This window comes from Nematolebias whitei, chromosome 9 (genome assembly GCF_014905685.2).
Source record: "Nematolebias whitei isolate Nwh7 chromosome 9, NemWhi1, whole genome shotgun sequence".
NCBI lineage: Eukaryota > Metazoa > Chordata > Actinopteri > Cyprinodontiformes > Rivulidae > Nematolebias > Nematolebias whitei.
This window is the reverse complement of record NC_056506.1, coordinates 45,594,992-45,600,083: the sequence shown is the minus strand read 5'-3', so window position 1 is coordinate 45,600,083 and position 5,092 is coordinate 45,594,992.

Sequence of the window (5,092 nt, the reverse complement as noted above, 5' to 3'; positions counted from 1 at the left end):
CTCCTGTAAATGAAACCTGTTTGGGTGTTTGGTTGCAGATGAAACTCTCTCAGGATTGTCCAAACAGCACTGAACGATGCCAGCTCTGTTCAGGACCTGCTTAGTCACTCACCTCTTCAGCGTGATACTTTTTCACACACAAACTGCCCCCCACCTCCTCACCTTCCCCAGTCTGCTCTCTGCAGACGCCCCTAATAAGGCAACATGTGTTGTGAGTGGCTGCTGGTCGGCCATGTTTACCGGAGGAACGTCTGCACGCCTGTTCTCTGTCTTGTTTGCTTTCGCTCTCCTTCTCCCTTTTCATCACGACAAACTTCTCATCATAGCTCTCCCCTCCTACTATACACCCCCCCCCAACACACACACACACAGCCCATTCCTCACTTCCAGCTGCTTTCGTTACATTCACTGGGTTTCGTTTTACTCGTCTGTTCCATTTAATCACCGCCAGTGCTCATGACAACCGGTGTGACCCTTCCTCCACCACTCGTTCTCCCCCTGAGACCTTTAGATGTTTGAACCAGGCCACGTGTCGTTCATCAGGCTCTTCCTGGATGTACACAACGTGAGCCGAAATGACTAAACTGAAATGGATGATGGGTGTTCTGGTGTCAGCATGGGAACTCATGACCAGCAGCACCAACAGCTGACGGTTTCAAGGAAAGCTCTGAGGTGTGAGTGAGAAATAGTGTGATGACCACTCTGGTGTCTTTTTAAATAAAAAATTAATTGAAAATGTAAAAAAACACAAACTGTTTTATTTTATATGTGGTGTTTTGTGCTTTACGTACTGCTCAAATACTCTAATAATAATTCCTTTAAATTTTGCATAAGGGAAATATGTTGAGATGTGTACGTTATTATTTTTAAAACTATGTCCTGGTCATCGTCTGATGCTTCAGCTGTCAGAAGTGTATTTTACCTCAAACGGTGTTTGACTTTAAGCTTGACGTGCTAGTTTTCTTCAAAGCGTCCTGCTCAAAAACATGCACGTCCGTGTCATTGTCCAAGCTTTTTATGGTGCAGCACAGCGCGTACGAACCGGCCCTCTTCAATAAAACCCAACACCGGCACATCCTGTCAACATCACAAGGCCGAGCATCGCAACAAATCCTTCTGACTCAACATCGCAGCGTTTCTGCACCGAGCCTGAGCTGCAGAGTTCAGCAACAAACCTCGAAGCTTCAGCTGAGTTAGGAGTGAGCGGACAACACGACAGGCTGTTTCCTTGTTTCCTTGTCAGGAGAGAGCTGAGTGTTTTAGGATTTATTCAGACGTGACCTTTCAGAATAAAGCTCCTGTTTCCATGCAACGCTCCCGTTTGGTGCAATGAAGTTTAAACTGCTGCATCCGTGTGTTGGAAACTCGGGTTTCTGGGTTTAGTTTGGGTTAGTTTAAGTTATTAGGTTCTTTTTTTTTCCTCTCTCTTTATGTTGATCATTGAAATTTATGATGCAGTTTCACTTTTTAAGCTTGAGAAGAGTCTTTGATATTTAATCTTTTCTTTTAACTTTACTTTTTTTAAAGGAAATGTTCTCTTTTTACAACGCACATTTCAAAACACATTATGACTGCTAATAGATTGTGCTAGAACTTGTTTTTGGTGCCCTTCTCTATTAGTAAAATATCTCTTGAACCACTGAATGGCTTTTAATGAAACGTTCAAGAAGTAATTATTAGGTTTGCTAATACAAGTGATTAACTTTAGGCGCCAACTCATTTCAAGATGGCCGCTAGAGTCAACTGACTATCGATGGCACAACAATGGCTCCAGCTCAGTCAAAACTGTCGATATTGTGCTGAAATGTGGTGCGGTAGTAGCTGAGACGTTTTCACGACACTTACTCTAAACATGCTTTTTACAAGATTTCTGCTTAAATTTAAGCATTGGCTGCGGGAGTCAACCATATTTGCCTGTTAGCAAAATAACCCATGATCATCTCAAAATATCACAAGATTGCTCATGTTGTTATTTTCAAGGTTTCACCAGAACTTGGTAAATAGTGTTTTTGTGTGAGTATGAAGCGTTCACACTGTTGAGATCCATTTCTCTTCTGTACATTTTTCAGCAACTTTCTTGTTCCACAGTTTTTGTGCTATTTCAACAAAATAATAAATCAAAACGTTCGGCTCTTTCAGGACAATCCTGTTATGACTTTTGGTGCAACTTTAGCTGTTTGAAATGTTTAGCTGTTTCTGTCACTTTTTTTCTCATAGAAAATGAAATAAGCTAATTTATCTTTAGATGTGTTTACTACCTTTTACTGCTCCTTTCACATTCTGTTCTGCTTCAGCTTCTTTCAGCTTCCTTATGCAAATTTAAACATTTTTTTTAGCTAATTTCAGCTGTTTTGTGCTCCTTTCAGATTATTTCTGCTAACTAAAACACTTGTGTGCTTATTCTAATTTATTTCTGCTCCTTTCAGCTTATTTCTGCAAGTTGCAGCTTTTTCTGCTATTTCAGCTACAATTTAGCTGTTTTTATGCTAACTTTAGCTTTTTCAGCTAACCACATTTTTGCATTCATTTAAACTTTTGTCAGCCTAATTCAGCAAAAATGTGCTCTCTCCACTTCCTACTGGTAATTTCAGCTTTTTTCTGTTTTTTTAGCTACTTTTCTGCTTTTTTGTTGTTGTTGTTGCTAATTTCCACATTTTTCCAGATAATTTCCACTCTTTTGTGCTCATTTCTGCTTTTTTCAGCCTAACTGGATAAAATGTGCTCTTTCTGCTTTCTTCTGCTAATTTAAGCTTGTTCTACCTTTTCAGCTGCCTTTTTAGCATTTTCTACATTTGCCTTATAATCTAGCTGTTTTTGTTACTTTTTTTGGCCATCTTATTTGTAAAAAAAAAAAAAATAATAATCTGTATGCCTTTTTATAACAATTGTTTCTTGCTGTTGTTCATTGTTGTCATCTTTCTTTGTTGAAATCAGGTCTCTCTTGTAAATGAGTCCTCGAGGCTCAATGGGATTAACTTGTCTAAATAAAGGTTGAATTAATTTTTGTGTAATTTCAGCTGTTTTGAGATAAATTTAAGTTTTTCACGGTAATTTCTGCTACTTTCAGTCTAATTAACTTATTTCTGCCAGTTTCAAGTTGTTGTGCGCCTTTCAGCCTTTTAATGCTAGTTTAATCTTTTTCTGAATTTTCAGCTACTACTGAGCTCCTTTTTTGGCTCATTTCAACTTTCCACTTTCTTCTGGTAGTTTAAGCTTCTTTTTGCTTTTTCAGCCACTTTTCAGCTTTTTTTGTGTGTTGTTGCTAATTTCAGCTTATTTTGTGCTAATTTCTGCTTAATCAAACCTAATTCAGCAAACGTGTGTTCTTTCTGTTTTCTTCTGCTAATTTAGGCTTGTTCTTGCATTTCAGCACATTTTTTAATCTAATTGCAGCTGTTTTTCTGCAAGTTCTTCTGCAATAAGCATTCACACTGCAATTTTGCAGGAAATGCATTTTCTCTAGTTTTTTTTTTTTGGTTCTTTAATTCAGAAAATAATCTCACCGTGGTGTAAAACTGTTGCACTTTATTCAGCTGCAAACATCGTGATTCACAAAGTCTTCATGTGAAGTTGGTTTGTTGAGAAGCTGCCACGTGAAGGCGTACGAGGTTTAAAGGTCCGGTGTGAGCCTGAGGTGGGTCCGTTTGGGTCCCTCCTAAAACATTTACTCTGGAATTCCCTGTTTGCATCCAGAGCTGCGCTCCTCCCGGCTGCAGAGCATCAGCTCTGCCCTGACGCTGACAGAAACCTGCATCCTCTGCTCTAATATGGACATGGACGAGTGAAGAGGAGGGACACTTCATTTCTTCTCCTCCTAAAGAGCTGGAGGAGGTGAGGAGGAGGAGGAGGAGGAGGGTTTCATTCCACAGATGGTTCCATGAAGGTTCAACTGTTTATTCTTTGGAACATCTTCCTGCTCTGTAGCTTTAATGCTTGTGTTATTAAAGCTGATGAGTTGGCTTGTTTACGTGATGTTACATGTTTTTGTACATGTAAATAAAATATGTCCAGCAGGACTCGGATTAATCAGATTAATAAATTTATCCTGTAGCAGTTCATATCTGCATATCTGAGCATAAGATTTTATGACCTTTCATCAAAAGTACCCCGACTTCATCAAAGCCAGCACACATTTATATCTATGTTGTTTACCTGTAATAATTTAATCTAAGTGTCTAAACAGTGTGTTTAAGATTATCCAGCTATTCTTAGCATGCCACACCAAGTATTAAATTGTGCTTCGACCTTCTGTTGATATCATGATTGGAGAGGAACTGATCATCTCTTGTATTTTGAAAATGTTATATATATATTTTTTTATCCAAATGGCTTTTTCACGTCTCATCTTTGGGTTAGGAGTTCATAATCCACCTCAGTGGGATTATTGTGTCTTGGAGGGAAATCTAGATCAATAATCAAAGTCTTTATGTTGACTTTTGTTTTTGTTTTGTGTCTATCGCTGCTTGAGTATCAGTTTTTGATCCGTGTGAAAGTTTTGTTTCCATCACCGTGACCAAAGGTTTAAATCAACTTACCTTCACTTTCCAACACTCCCCCCTGTTTATTCATGCTCCGTGTTTTCTTCAGTCGTCCGTCATGTCTGCTCGCCTGGTTTTATTGTTGTGTGAATGTTCATGAAGCATTCACTCTGTTGTGATCCATTTTTCTTCCGTACATTTTTCAGCATCTTTCTCGTTCCACAATTTTTTGTGATGTTTCAACAAATCATAAATCGAAAGTTCAGCTACTTCAGGACAATCCTGCTATGTCTTTTAGTATTTAGCCTTTTCTGACACTTTTTTCCTCATAGAAAATGAGTTGAGCTCATTTTGCATCCTTCATATCTTTATGTGTTTACAGCCTTTTACTGCTCCTTTCACATTTTGTTTTGGTTCAGCTTGGTTTAGCTTCCTTATGCAAATTTGAACTTTTTTCAGTTAATTTCAGCTGTTTTTTCATCTGTTTTGTGTTCCTTTCAGATTATGTCTGCTAACTAGAAGAACTGTGTGCTTCTAACTTCTTTCTTCTAATTTCAGCTAGTTTTGCTCCTTTCAGCAGGTTTCTGCTTTTCTGCTATTTCAGCTACAATTTA